Source organism: Haematobia irritans, chromosome 5 (genome assembly GCF_050003625.1).
Source record: "Haematobia irritans isolate KBUSLIRL chromosome 5, ASM5000362v1, whole genome shotgun sequence".
Lineage (NCBI taxonomy): Eukaryota > Metazoa > Arthropoda > Insecta > Diptera > Muscidae > Haematobia > Haematobia irritans.
The window spans coordinates 47,581,277-47,598,295 of NC_134401.1; positions in this window are offsets into that span (position 1 = coordinate 47,581,277).

Here is a 17,019-nt window from a genome sequence, read left to right on the forward strand (position 1 = left end):
AAATAATAAATAACATTTTGATAATTTTCCATAAAATAAAATTTTGCCAATATTTTCTATAGATATGAAATTTTGCCAATATTTTTATAGCAATCAAATTTTGACAACATTTTCTATAGAAATAAAATTTTTACAAAGTTTTCGTTTGAAATAAAATTTTGAAAAATTTTCTATAACATAGAAATAAAATTTTGCAAATGTTTTCTATTGATATGAAATTTTGCCAATAATTTCTATAGCAATCAAATTTTGACAACATTTTCTATAGAAATAAAATTTTGACAAAATTTTCGGTAGAAATAAAATTTTGACAAAATTTTCTATAGAAATAAAATTTTGCCAATATTTTCTATAGAAATAAAATTTTGACAACATTTTCTATAGAAATTAAATTTTGACAAAATTTTCTAAAGAAATAAAATTTTGACAACGTTTTCTAGAAAAAAAATACAACATTTTCTATAGACATAAAATTTTGCAAAATTTGATTTGTTTGTTTTGTAAAATGTTCTCCAAATTTAGTAGATTATGTTTGGCTCCAATGGCAACCTAGATTTAAATTTACAAAAGGGAAAGTCAAATCTTTGGATCCAAGTAAACTTTTGAACTGTTTCGTGAGTCTTCCTTCTTTTCATTAGTTGTCATTTTGATCCAATTTTGAAGACAATAAAACTCTATTTGTATTAAAAATGTTATATACACACCATAACAAAATTACAGAAATCGCTTCTTGTAACAATGGTAGTTTAATCCAGTACTATGGAGTCGAGCGATTGTTGCTCCCGAGTTGACTACGGGCAATGTAACTACATCCTACTTGAATAATTCTTCATTTGTAATCCTATTATGGAAGGTACCAAAAATGGACCATTATTTTTCATTGAGTACCTAAACAACAATATTAAAATCTTATAATTGCAATGCAGAATTATAAATGTTAAAACATTCCCGATTTATAATAAAAACATATAACAATTTAACTTTGTAAATGATAAGAAAATAAATAAAAAATTAAAATTAATAGAAAAAAATTATAGAAAACTAATGTTAATACTTAAATACATTGCATTATTGATAATTGAAAATGAAATTGTGAGTCAATATTATATCTACAAGCAAAGTTTTAATATTAGATTCTCTGATTGTGAAATAACTTTTGATTATTCTTTTATTTCACAATTAGAGAATGTAATATTAAAACTTAGCTTGTAACTCTGAATGTTGATCAAGGTATACTTAGGCTGCTAGACGAACTGCTAATGAGGGACGTAAATATTTCGGCCACACTACACACAAAAAAATATGACCAAAATTTTTTCAATTAAACACTTAATTGAATTTGGAAACGGATTCAATTAATATGTTAATTGATTCAATTAATTATTTAATCAAATCCGAATAAAAACCAATTAAAAAAATGATTGATATTTGTTACGTTTCCAATTAAAATATTAATTGATTCAATCAATTTGTTAATCAATTCGGAAATAATTTTCAATTACAAACGTGATTGACATTTTTTCCGTTTCCAATTACACATGTGATTGATCCAATCACCTTTGTGATTGAAATTGAATAATTTTGAGCAATGGAAAGAGCGAAAAGAGAACAAGAGAATGGGTATTTATTCAACAAGGTATGATGGAGAGATCAGTCTGTTGAAGTAACTCATAACGAACGGTTAGGTTTTTGTTTTTCGCGTAAATTGAAAAACATGATTGGCGACATTCTGTCTGCTGCACTCAAAATGTGTGCATAAATATTTTGAACGCAACAACAAATCGTAGCAAAGGGTTGAAATAAATAAAGTGTGCAACAACAAATGGCCACGTGGTAAAGGTTTGAAAAAAATATATGAGAGAACGCATTTGAAATTACCTGTGTTTGTGTTTTGTGGTATTGTAAAAATGGAAAACAATCTACGTTTATTGAAGGTACGAAATTATGAAATGTGAATACCGTTTTCCATTGAAGCCTGTTTACATTAAACGGCTTCAATGGAATATATATTTTTTCATTTCTTTTAGTGACCAATTTTATTTCGTGAAATTGACCAATCAATCCCATCAACTCCACCATTTTATCAAATATATAAGAATATGTTTGCAATAAAAAAGTGGGTACCGTATTGATCTTTTAAAATTATAAATTTTTTTCACTCCTAGTTTTCTTAAAACCAAGAGCGGTATGGGTTTGTTGGAAGATTCACCTTGAAGTTGCGAAGTGGCATTGGCATTAAATTGCATTTTTGTTTTACCTGCCTTTTTCAGTTTGAACCCAAGTAGAGAGCAGTATATCTGGTATATAAACTAATTATCTGAATTATGTAATGGTAAAAAAGTTCTTTCTTTTGGATTTAAAAATATGAAAAATATCCGAAAATAATAAAAATATGTATTTTCCATTTATATTTTTAACTATTTCCAGAATTTGCAAAGTATCATCAATATAATACCAAATAGTACATTGCTTTCCCATTATTTTTTGTCTTTGATTGGTTCAAATTTTAATAGACGATTTCAATGTGCGGAAATTTTGGAAAGGAATTGTTACTAAAATTAAATTACCGAGCTCCTTAATACACCTTTATATGCTAAAAGACTACAACTGCAAAAGAAGATTATAAATCTGCAACCTGGAACTAAGAATTGAACTTGATATTCTATGCAGGTAATATTTAACAAAATTAACTTTTAATTGAACAAAATTAAATTCGAATTATTCTGTTTACATTCAGAAAAACTAATTTAGCTTACAGTCTGCTGATTTATTGGAAATCTAGGCGCATCTACATATTAGAAGGAACATGCTAACATGGTTATTATTATAAGGAAGCTAATGATTTATATAATTTATTTTTTCACCCTATAGTTGTTATTGATAGTAATTGTATTTGTAAGTTATGTTAGAACAAAACACAAATGAAAAGAACCAAATTTATTTGTCTTTTGCATAATTAAAAAAATAATAAAATATTAAATATTATAAGAAACACATATTTTCTTTTATTTCAAATAAAACTAAATACGGTTTTGGGGTCGCAATATATAAATTTTTTGATCGAAATTTATAACCAATTTCAATTAATTATTTAATTGAATGAATCAAATAGTTGATTGATTTTTGTCGCGAAATTAATTAAAATTTTAAATGATTTAATTAAAACTGTGATTGAATTTTATGTTAAAAATCAATCACGTTTTTAATTGATTCAATCACACAATTAATTGATTCCGCGACAAAAGTCAATTAAATTTTTAATTGAAAATCGTGTTGGTTTTCAATCAAAATGGGTGATTGATACTATCATTTTCGTGATTGAAGACATTTCAATTAAAAAAATGATTGAATCCGCGATTTTCGTGATTGAAATCAAAAAATTTTTTTTTGTGTGTAGGACAAGCAAACATTCAAAGGTATGTGAACAGAGGCACTCCCCAAGGAGGAGTTCTAACACCTCTTCTTTGGAATGTTGCTATAAACAACCTTCTGGTTTCCCTAGAAAAAGAAAGTATAAAAGTGGTGGCATACGCAGACGATGTGGCTCTAGCAGTCAGGGGAAAATTTCCATCCACAATCAGAGATATTATACAGAGAGCCCTCCGGATGACTGAGAAATGGGCGAAAGAGAATGGTCTTGGAGTAAATCCTGCAAAGACAGAATTAGTCATGTACTGCAAAGATCGCAAAACTTCTACGGTTAAGCCCATATCCTTGGGAGGTATTGAAATTCCCTTTGATGAGTGTGCAAAATACCTTGGCGTTATTAAAGGACAGGAAGCTGCACTTTAAGCTTAATATTGAAGAAAGAGCGAGAAAAGCCACGGTAGCTTTGTACTCGTGCAAAAAAGCAATCGGAAAAAAGTGGCGACAAAAACCGAAAATTGTGCTTTAGCTATACACGGCAGTGGTTAGACCAATAATGCTATATGGTGTTGTAGTCTGGTGGCCGGCACTTCAGCAGCCGACAGGTTTAGATAAAGTCACATTCAGGAACAGATTCCCTTAATGTCATGCTGCATCTATTGCCTTTAGACATTTTGGCCAAATAGTCAGCTGCAACAACGGCTGTGCGGTTGCGCGAGCTATCGCTGTGGTCGGAAAAAATTAACGGTCACAGTTCGGTCCTCAAAATAATGCCAGATGTGCTTAACGTAGTAGATTACACTCTGGCGAAACCACTTTTCGACAAAAAGTTTGAAACTCTAATTGCCAACAGTGAGGGGTGGTGCACACAAGCCCCGGGGAATAAACAATATATAGATTTCTACATTGATGGCTCCAAATTGGATGGACAAGTGGGTTTCGGAGTATATTCTAAAGATCTGGAACTTCGAATAGCAGAAAGATTGCGTTACCTAATCACTGTAGTGTGTTTTCAGGCTGAAATATTAGCAATGAGAGAGGTGGCGAATTGGCAGAGAAGTAATGTTCCAAAAAATGTTAGAATTAATACATACTCAGACAGTCAACCTGCAATAAAATCCTTGGACTCTGTGTTCCTTAACCCGAAAACGGCCATCGACTGCCGCAAATCTCTCAACGAGATGGCTGAGCAGTACAATATTCACCCAATATGGGTGACTGGTCATAGGAACATGCCGGGGAACTGCGAAGCAGATGAGTTAGCAAGGCTAAGAACTACCTTACATATTCCAAGGGAACTAGAATCTGTTGGTATGTCTTTGGCTACCTGCAAGCTCTTACTACATGAGAAGGCTGCCTGATGGCAAATGTTCGATGGGAGAATTGCAAGAGTTGTAACGACACCGAGCAAATATGACCCATTTAAACTTGAACCACACACTAGATATGCTAGTGTTCTCAAGACGTCAGATATCACTTCTGATATCTGCTATAACGGGTCGCTGCCTGATAGGCGAATTTTCAATAACTATTGGTGTGAAGTATAATGACTACTGTATGAGCTGTCATGATGCATAGGAAAAGGAATCAATTAAACACCTCTTGTGTGAGTGTCCTGTAAGGCGTAAGCGAATTTTAGGGGCAAATAGCTTTAGATTACTGGCGGACCTGGAAAACGTTAAGCACTCTGTTAATGGTTTTGGAACAATCTGGTTGGTTCAAAAAAGAAAATAATAGTGAAGGTTCAGTTGTTAAAACTAGAGGTGTGCACGTGATACGAAATAGTCGTGGCTCACGAAAATTTTCGTGACTCACACGTGGGTCGTGAGTCACGCTCATGGCAACGGCGTGAGTGTGCGTGATTAACAAACCAAAATGCCGTGCGTGAGCGTGAGTCACGAAAATATTATCTTCGTGAGTGTGCGTGAGTAAAGATTTATGCTCACGTAAATAATCCCGCTAACCAACATAAAACGCTTAAGAGTTAAATTCATTTACAATTTTAGTGACACCTGGGATGTTAAGAGTGTAATAACGCTCTCGATTTTAATAATGCTCATGTTTTCAGACACGTCGCTAAGGTAAATTACTCAAAAATTGTTCGTGAGTCACGACATTTTTCGTGAGGCACGGTATTTTTCCTGAGTCACAACATTTTCGTGCGTGAGTACAAATTTTCTTTTTGTGAGTATGCGTGAGTCCTACCAAACAATATCGTGTGTGAGTGTGCGTGAGTAAGATTTTTCGTCGCGAGTGTGCGTGAGTACAATAATACTCACATGCACACCTCTAGTTAAAATTAGAAGTACCCATATGTAATAGGTACTTTTAGTTAAATGTGGACTGAATAGTCTAATGGCGATTTCGATTGGAAAAAAAGGGGCAACATCCTCGAAATTTATTGCAAAATATGAAAGACACTATCATAGATTTTGGACCCTCAAAATATTATGAATTAACAATAACTTTGGAATGACATTGTTATTTGGGCGAAAATACAATGAGGAAAAAAGTAGTGTAACCCCAAGGCAACATATTTTTTGCAAATCGAAAACGCCATAAGTGAGCCTGAAACTTAATCGGGTTGCCACTTTAACCTAACCTAGCTTGTAAATATAATATTGACTCACAATAACATAAATCTTATTTTTTATAGGCCCCTCCATAGTCGCCTCTTTGCAATACTGAGCATTTACGAATATAGATTTATTTATTTTTATTGCAGAGATGTAAATAATTATAGTAGTGCTCGTATATATTTGCCTATCTGTCTGCCTCAATGTTTGAATGTCTCACAATTTTGATTTTAATGTTTGTCAAAACACAAAAACTTAATGCAATATGATGCGTTAAGTTTGTTTTAAAATTGTTTGCCAAGTGAAAGGATAGTCACTAATGTATCATAGTGTTTTTGTTGTATGTACTAAAAATTATCTTTTATAAATGTAATGAATAGGATTATTATAGCTAAGCCTAGCCATACTGATTTTTATGGTGATATGGAAGAAATAAAAAACAATCCAAACTGGCGAAGAGACATCTGTTTCGGATTTCCTCATCCTCGTCAGTGATCTTCATGGGACATTCAATTGATTGGAATTACTCGTGAAGTCGTTAAGTTGATTGAGCTTCAAAAACAAATAATGCTCAAAGCAGGTATTTGTTATATTGCCGAAAGTTCGTGTTTGCCGCTTGTTAGATACAGCACCACCATGGAACACTAATAAGAAATGGAAAAACTATAACATATTTATCCAAAAGCATATGATGAAAATAACAAATAAAACTTTGTATAGCATATAAACAATCTTTAAAAGAAGATTTTAAAATTGCTCTGCTGGTGGGATTTGAGCCTGCGATCCTTATTTTATACCCTCCACCATAAGATGGTGGTATACTCATTCCGTTTGCAACACAACGAAATAATGATTCCAGACCGTATAAAGTATGTATGTATATTCTGGCTTGTGGTGAAATCGATCAAGCGAGGTCCGTCCGTCCGTCTGTTGAAATCACGCTAGGTTAGGTTAGGTTAGGTTAAAGTGGCAGCCCGATTAAATTTCAGGCTCACATAGACTATTCAGTCCATTGTGATACCACATTTAACTAAAAGTACCTATTACATATGGGCACTTCTAGTCTTAACCACTGAACCTTCTCTATTATTTACTTATGTGGAACCAACCAGATTGCTCCAAAAACATTAACAAACTGCTTAAGTTAACGTTTTCCAGGTCAGCCAGTAATCTAAAGCTATATGCTCCTAAAATTCGCTTACGCCTTACACAAAATTCAGGACACTCACACAAGAGGTGTTTTATTGATTCCTTTTTCTCCCCATCATGAAAGCTCATACAATAGTCATTATACTTCGCACCAATAGTTTTTGCAAATTCGCCTATCAGGCAGCGACCCGTTATAGCAGATGTCAGGAGTGCTATCTGACGCCTTGAGAACACTAGCATATCTAGTGTGCGGTTTAAGTTTAAATGGGGCCATATTTGGTTGGTGTCGTTACAACCCTTGCAATTTTCCCATCGAATATTGGCCATCATAACAGCCTTCTCACGCAGTAAGAGCTTACAGATGGCCAGAGGCATACCAACAGATTCTAGTTCCCCTGGAATATGTAAGGTAGTTCCTAGCCTTGCTAACACATCTGATTCGCAGTTCCCCGGTATGTTCCTATGGCCAGGCACCCATATTAGGTGAATATTGTACTGCTCAGCCATCTCGTTGAGAGATTTGCGGCAGTCTATGGCCGTTTTCGAGTTAAGGAACACAGAGTCCAAGGATTTTATTGCTGGTTGACTGTCTGAGTATATATTAATGCCAATATTTGTTGGTACATTACTTCTCAGCCAATTCACCACCTCTTTTATTGCCAATATTTCAGCCTGAAAAACACTACAGTGATTAGGTAATCTTTTCGCTATTCGAATTGCCAGATCTTTAGAATATACTCCGAACCCCACTTGTCCATTCAATTTGGAGCCATCAGTATTGAAATCTATATATCTTTTATTCCCCGGTGTCTGTGGGAATTAGAGTTTCAAACTTTTTGTCGAAAAGTGGTTTTGCCAGGGTGTAATCCACTACGTTAGGCACATCTGCCATTACTTTGAGGACCGTACATTTTTTCCGACCACAGCGATAGCTCGCGCAACCGCACAGCCGTTGTTGCAGCTGACTGTTTGGCCAAAATGTCTAAAGGCAATAGATGTAGCATGACATTAAGGGAGTCTGTTCCTGTCTTACTAAATGCGCCTGAGATACATAAGCTCGCCATACGCTGAACTTTATCTAAACAAGTCGGTTTCTGAAGTGCCGGCCACCAGACTACAACACCATATAGCATTATAGGTTTAACTACTGCCGTGTATAGCCAATGCACAATTTTTGGTCTTAGTCCCCACTTCTTACCTATTGCCTTTTTGCACGAGTACAAAGCTACCGTGGCTTTTCTCGCCCTCTCTTCAATATTAAGCCTAAAATTCAGCTTCCTGTCCAAAATAACGCCAAGGTATTTTGCACACTCACCAAAGGGAATTTCAGTACCCCCTAAGGAAATGGGCCTAACCGTGGGAGTTTTGCGATCTTTGCAGTACATTACTATTTCTGTCTTTGCTGGATTTACACCAAGACCATTATCTTTCGCCCATTTCTCAGTCATCCGGAGAGCTCTCTGTATAATATCTCTGATTGTGGATGGGAATTTTCCCCTGACTGCTAGCGCCACATCATCTGCGTATGCCACCACTTTTATCCTTTCTTTTTCTAGGGAAACCAGAAGGTTGTTTATAGCAACATTCCAAAGAAGAGGTGATAGAAATCCTCCTTGGGGAGTGCCTCTGTTCACATACCTTTGTATGTTTGCTTGCCCTAGTGCGGCTGAAATACGTCTCTTTATTAGAAGTTCGTCTAACAGCCTAAGTATACCTGGATCAACATTCAGAGTTGTCAGTCCATTTAATATCGAGCTCGGATGGACATTATTGAACGCCCCTTCGATGTCTAGAAACGCCACGATTGTGTATTCTTTGATAGATAGTGAGCTTTCAATAAAGCTGACTAGTTCATGCAATGCGGTCTCAGTAGACCTGGCCTTCGAGTATGCATGCTGTCGTTTCGAGAGCAAACTTGAATCCACGCTAGTTCTAAGATACATGTCTATCATCCTCTCCAGGGTCTTAAGTAGGAATGAGGATAAGCTGATTGGTCGGAAATCCTTCGCACTCGAGTGAGAGGCTTTTCCTGCTTTAGGTATGAAGACGACTTTTGTTTCCCTCCACTTTTCTGGAATATATGCTAAGTTTACACATCGTTTATATGTCACCGTCAACCAGGGGATAATTCTTTCAGACACTGCCTGTAACTCCGCCGGAGTAATTCCATCAGGTCCGGGGGATTTGAATGGTCCAAAGCTATTTAAAGCCAATTTTATTCTAGATTCCGACACAATTTCCTCGATAGGAAATGATCGCTGAGCCTCTGTTACACCGCCGGAACGTGATTCAACCGTCTGATTTCCAGGGAAGTGTGAGTCCAAAAGTACCTCCAACGTCTCCTCACTGGACGTTGTCCAATTTCCCTCCGATGTTTTAATGAAACCTGGAGCGGTGTTAGTGGATGCTAGTACCTTCCGTAGTCTGGAAGCCTCTGACGTATTCTCAATACTGCTACAGTAATCATCCCAAGAGTTTTGTTGAGACCTTCTCAGTTCTCGTTTATATGCTCTCAGATTCATCTTGTAAGTGTCCCAATCCTCCGGAGCTCTTGTGGACTTTGCTTTGTTAAAGAGCTTCCTGCAGGATTTCCTCATATTACTTAAATCCGTAGTCCACCATGGCGGCCGATTTCTTCCCCTTGGCTTTCCTCTAGGGCAAGCAGCTTTCAGTGTAATGTTGAAGGCCTGAGTAATCCGCTCCACTGCGTGTTCGATATCTTGCACAGTGCTCATATTTGTCTCCGGCATTTCCGGTATCATCAAATTGAATGATCCCCTATACCTATTCCAATCAGCTTTCCTAACATTTGGAGGAAATATGGTCTTTGAAGTACGAACAGCCAATCTGAAACTGATGTAGCGGTGATCTGAGAAGCTATGTTCCCTCAAAACTTGCCACTCAGATATCTTATCAATCAGTTCCGGAGAGGTCAATGTGACGTCCAAAACCTCTTGTCTGTTCCTGGTGACGAAGGTTGGTGCATCTCCCTTATTGCAAACTACCAGGTTAGTACGCAAAATAAACTCTATTATAAACTCACGCTAACTTCCGATCAAACCAAGCTATCGACCTGAAACTTGTTATAAATAGTTCTTATTGATGTATGTTAAGTCAAATGGTATTGTAAATGAGCAATATCAGGCTACTTTTAGGTAAAGCCCCCATGTAAACCGACCTCCAGATTTGTTTTGCGAAGTCTCATGGAAGAGCAAGTTTAATCCGATCCTGTTGAAATTTGGTACATGATGCTTCCTACCAACCATTCAAACATTGGCCCATAGCGGTCCAAAGTTATAAATAGCCCCAAAATAAACCATAAAAAATTGCTACCATATAGGTCCATAATTATATATAGACCCCATCTAAACCGAATGCCAGATTTGACCTCCGGAACCCCTTGTAGGACTAATTTCATCCGAACGGAATGAAATTCGCTACGTGATGTTAGTATATACCCTCCAACAATCATACAAAAATTTTTCCATAACGGTCTATAATTGTGTATAGCTTTTATAGGAACCAACCCCCAAAAATTTAACTTCGGAAGCCTCATGAAAAGAAACTTTTCATACAAAATTTGAAGCTCTGTGCAAAATTGGTGCTCTGTGCAAAATTGGCTGCAATGAAGAGGTGATCGCCAAAACCGAAGGAGTACTACCAAAATGGTATCAAAAAATTGGAAGGTCGTTATAATCGTTGTATCGCTCTTGAAGGGAACTATGTTGAATAATAAAAACGAATTTTGACAAAAAAATGTGTTTTTCTTTGTTAGACCGGGGATTTATCAGCCAACCTGTAATGTAGGCATTTAATCTGTCTTCATACCCTTCACCACTTCTGTGGTACAGTAGTTTATATATGTAACGCCAAGAAAGAGCAATTCGAGACCGATCGTTTAGTATACCGATCGGCTTAGAATTAAATTCTGAGTCGATTTTGGTGTTCGATCGAAGCAGGGATTGAACCCACGATCCTTGGTATGCATGGCAGGCATGCTAAGCATTGCTTCACGGTGGCCAACTAAACGTATGTTACTGTTAAATAAAGTTTCTTTAATCGGCTCGTGGGCGCCGAAAACTATGCTATATAAATATAACTGTTTGCATTGTCTGTGTGTTGATGGCAATAGCGATAATTGTCTGTTTATGACAATAACAGCTATATAGCCTAGTGGATAGTGTGTTGTTGGCTTACCAACTGTATGGACCGCGGTTCGATTTTCCGTCCAGGCGAAAAGTAAAATTTAAAAAATTTATAAAATCGAATAATTTCTTCTACATTGTTTGTATTATAATAGAAAAAGGTGCTACGAACTTAAAATGTGAGAAAAGTGGAAGTGTGGAAAGAGGGAAGCACTTAGCCAGAGTTAGTATTTATGAAATTGTTTTTCCATCCTGTAAAAAATACATGTTTATCACAAAAATTATATACTTTTGTTCCAAATAAACTTCCTTCCTGTTTGTCTAAAATTTCGTTTGGGAGGAAAGAATTTTTTTTTCTGAGTTAGATAAAGCGCCATACATTCTCTCGATTTAGGCAAAAAATGGCACAACGTAAGCGAAGATTTCCCCAGACATTCCACAGAATCGGATAAGATTTAGATTAGGCTCCGGTTTGTGTAAACTTCGTTCGATGTGGCCAAATATTGTCACAAGCTCCATAATGGACTACCTATATTGGCGAGCAGAGAATGAAGACGCCGAGTCGCGTCGTCGCCGAATATGTCGACTCATCTTGACTCAAATTTAGTCGGCAATTAATTAAAAATATTGATTTAAATCAGAAAAAATTATTAATAATTGTTGTATTTTTTGCCAAAATTTTGAAACTTCCACCCACAATCAATTAATATCAACCTACTATAATAATTTTGCAAAACTTTGGCACCGAAAATTTAAGGAAATGTAAATTTGATTTCCGATTGGTTGTACAACTTATCTCATTACCATTCGGATAACTTCAAATTAATTTTATAATGGATAATTGTCCGCCGCCGACAAAAATGGGTCGGCTTCATTCTCTGTTGGTGAGATCTAGCCCATATGCTTGTAAAATCGCCACAGCTTCGTAGCACAACTATTAAAAATATCTCAAATTCACCTATATCACTAATAAATACATATGTATCGCCCGATAAATCATAAATGCTCTTTTGTGTAATTGCATAAAAATGGCTCTATCTTTATATATCCCATCCTATGGCGTCTATCTTTATATATCCCATCCTATGAGTCAAGATGAGTCGACATATTCGGCGCGACTCGTCGTCTTCATTCTCTACTTGCCAATATAGGTGGTCAATTATGGATCTTGTGGCAATATGTGGCCACATCGAACGAAGTTTACACAAGCCGGAGCCTAATCTAAATCTTATCCGATTCTGTGGAATGTCTAGGAAAATCTTCGCTTACGTTGTGCCATTTTTTGCCTAAATCGAGAGAATGTATCGTGCTTTATTTAGTGGTATCACAATGGACTGAATAGTCTAAATGAGCCTGAATCTTAATCGGGCTGCCACTTTAACCTAACCTAACCTATGGCGTTAGCCATTATTTTTAAGTTTAGAGATTTTGTAGAATACGTTGTAAATTCGTTCAGATTTAAATATTTGTGTATTGAAGTATAAACATTTAAAGGTAAAGGTATGGCATCGAAGGTCTTAAGCTTTAGAGTATTTCTATTCTATGACAATCCCTTGCAAATTGCCACTAATGGACCCATTACAGGACTGGTACTAGTGCTCCTGTGTATCAACATTTTTAATTGTCATATAATTTATTGATTTTTGTACTCACCTGATACCAAAATCTTTTTGAATCCACACTTTTACTACAATACAACTATTAGAATTATTTATTGTTCAACATATTCCTTTCTGGTACGATACGGATGGAAACAGGGTCCTAAAAGTTTGTCCCAGACTGTTTAATGAGCTCTTGTCTACTAAGTTGTTCCAGGACGTGTCCTTTGGGATGAGTCCAAGTCGTGTCCTAAAGTGTAAATTTTCCCAGCCAATGACAAACCCATTTTAAAGCGACCGGTCCATTCCATACGCTTGGACCAGGACTGTGACTGGTCCATACACACCAGGGACTAACCCTGAACCGGTCCTGGGGTTGATCCATTTCCCGTAGGGTCCTTTTTACAGGGACAAAACATCTATGGTTTTCTCTTTGGTTTAAATCTAGCGTTTATACGTCCTTGCAGTATTCGTTTGCCAAGGTTTTTTTTTTTGGCGTTTGAATGGATTTTCTTTGTGTCAGATATCTCAACAAATCTTGGCCTATAGTCTTCTACTTGAGAAGAATAATAAGGTTGTTATATGATTACTCTTGATCTCATCTAGACCAAGCAACTAATTATGGAAGAACCACATACGATAACCAACAGACTACAAAGTAAAGCGCCTTTGGTATGTTTTCACGTCTAGACATTGAGTAAGAAACTTTTGTGATCTGATCTCTTGGAGTGATTTTTCAAAGTCGCCCAGTTGATCTCCATTTCCTCACTTAGGTTCCTTCTAATATGATTATGATTTCTATGTAATACGATTCCAAATGGACTCCTTTAACGAATCAACACCCTTTGAAAGTATCTCATATGATCACATGAATACATTGCAATGACAGTTCCTACAATTTAAGTAGGTTCACATATGGAATAGCTGAATAGAATGACATCACAACGATCAACACCAACAAGAGAATTGGCATCATAGCCATCATCTTACAACCATAAACAATCAGACGACATCCTATCCCTATCCAATGGTCAAATGGATAGCCAGCCAGACAAGTGGTGTACTTGTCTGCTATGAAATGAAATGCTCTTCCCCGATTTCAAAATGCAACGCAGACGGGTAGACCCCGGACGAGATGTTGGCAATAGAATTATATTGCTCCTCGTCATCGAAATAGTATGTGAATATGAACAAATCATCAAAATGACCAGAAAGTCATCTAAAAATGCAATTTATGCAGTAGATGATACACGATTTTCTACTCATGTGGACAGCTATGGCCATTTGGCATGGCTGGTGCGGGCGGCGTTGGAGTTGAAAATGGTCAGCCAAAATAGTGAATCGCCAACAATCGCCACATTAACGTCAGCTAAACTAGACAATATAGGCCAACCATATGGAAACATTTTGGGAACTACCCGTTGTAAAAAATCCATCCCCCCATTAAGATGCAAATTCGCTATCATTTGTTTGACCATCGAATATAGAATGATTTTGGGTGGCATTTTTTGTTTTCTTATTTTGTAGTAAATATTTTCTAAAATACGAGAATTTTTAAAATTTGGTCATCTACTGCTACTTCCTTAGGCCAGCAAGTGCATCAGCAATTGTTATAAAATTCAATTTTTTATTGTTCGCCTTGCCAAATAAAAAAGAGAAATAATTTCATGCCGCCACTACTAAAAAGTCTTCATCAGATTTGTGATGCTTCGATGATCGACACACTGAGCCGTAATGATCGTTAGAAACTACTGCGTCAGGGGGGTAGCAGTTGTGAATTTTCTCCCTACTTCTATATCAAAACCTGCATAGATATAACCCATCTTCAAACTAGGCGTACTTGCAGACAAAAGACAAATCTCTGCTCAATTTCAAAACTATAGTTGTGTTATTGATGGCTGTCAAAAATCATCTTAGAATTTCTCCCTGATCCAGAATGGTAAAATTATGATACTCGTACTCCCATCATCCTATGGTGATGGAATTAAAAGTATGGCGTGGGATAAAAAATTTTGCCTGGTACTTATCCGAGAATCTACTAAATTTTGAAGAAAATTTTAACCAAAAATTTGCTAAATTTTAAAAAATCTTATTTTGAAGTTTTCAATTTTATATTAGTTTAGTTTATTTCAGTATTTGCAATATTATATATTATGATCTCTCCTACAAGCGACTATTTTTTGGGTGTATAAATACCCTTTGAATTGTAAATGTGTCAAATTTTAAATGTTTTAACTATTAAGATTGCACCAAGGTATCTAAAGGTATATCCCAACACAAACATTATTTTGTTTTAAAGATATCGCATTTAAAGATAATTTGGTCACATTTTATTTCTATACAAAATTTTTTCAAAATTTTATTTCTATAGAAGATTTTGCCAAAATTTTAGTTCTATAGAAAATTTAGTCAAAATTTTATTTCTATATAAAATTTTGTCAAATCTTATTTCTATAGAAGGATATTGTCAAAATTTTAGTTCTATAAAAATTTTTTGTCAAAATTTTATTTCCATAAAAAATGTTGTCAAAATTTTATTTCTATAGAAAATTTTGTCAACATTTTATTTCTACAGAATATTTTGTCAAAATTTTTTTTCTATAAAAAATATTCTCAAAATTTTATTTCTATAGAAAATTTAGCCAAACATTTATTTCTATAGAAATTTTTTTAAAAATTGTATTTCTATAGAAAACGTTGTCAAAATTTTATTTCTATAGAAAATTTTGTCAAAATTTTATTTCTATAAAAAATGTTGTCACAATTTTATTTCTATAGAAAATTTTGTCTACTTTTTATTTCTATAGAAAATGTTGTCAAAATTTTATTTCTACAAAAAAATGTTGAAAAAATTTATTTCCTTAAAAAATGTTGTCAAAATGTTCTATAAAAAATTTTCTCAAAATTTTGTTTCTATAGAAAATTTTTTCAAAATTTTATTTCTATAGAAAATGTTGTCAAAATTTTATTTCTATAAAAAAATTTTGTCAACATATTATTTCTAAAGAAAATTTAGTCAAAATTTTATTTCTATAGAAAATTTTGTCTACTTTTATTTCTATAAAAAATTGTGTCAAAATTTTAGTTCTATAACAATTTTTTGTCAAAATTTTATTTCCATAAAAAATGTTGTCAAAATTTTATTTCTATAGAAAATTTAGTCAACATTTTATTTCTATTGAAAGTGTTTTCAAAATTTTATTTCTATAGAAACTGTTGTCACAATTTTATTTCTAGAAAAAATTTTTGTCAAAATCTTATTTCTATAGAAGATTTTGTCACAATTTTATTTCTATAGAAAATTTTGCAAAAATTGTATTTCTATAGAAAATTTTGTTAACATTTTATTTCTATAAAAAATTTTCTCAAAATTTTAGTTCTATACAAAATTTTGTTAAAATGTTATTTCTATAGAAGATATTGTCAACATTTTATTTCTATAGAAAATTTTCTCAAAATTTTATTTCTAAAGACAATTTTCTCAAATTTTTATTTCTATAGAAATTTGTCAAAATTTTATTTCTATAGAAAGTTTTGTCAAAACTTTATTTCTATAGAAAATTTTTAAAAAAATTTATTTCCATAAAAAATGCTGTCAAAATTTTATTTCTATAGAAAATTTAGTAAAAATTTTATTTCTATAGAAAATTTTGTCAAAATTTTAGTTCTATCGAAAATTTTCTTAAAATTTTAGTTCTATCGAAAAGTTTGTCAAAATCTTATTTCTATAGAAAATTTTGTCAAATTGTAGTTCTATAGAAAATTTTGTCAAAATTTTAGTTCTATAAAAAAATTGTCAAAATGTTATTTCCATAAAAAATGCTGTCAAAATTTTATTTCTATAGAAAATTTAGTAAAAATTTTATTTCTTTCGAAAATTTAGTCAAAACTTTATTTCTATAGAAAATTTTGAAAAAATTTTATTTCCATAAAAAATGCTGTCAAAATTTTATTTCTATAGAAAATTTTGTCAACATTTTATTTCTACAGAATATTTTGTCAAATTTTTTTTTCTATAAAAAATGTTCTCAAAATTTTATTTCTATAGAAAATTTAGCCAAACATTTATTTCTAGAGAAATTTTTTTAAAAATTGTATTTCTATAGAAAATGTTGTCAAAATTTTATTTCTATAGAAAATTTTGTCAAAATTTTATTTCTATAAAAAATGTTGTCACAATTTTAT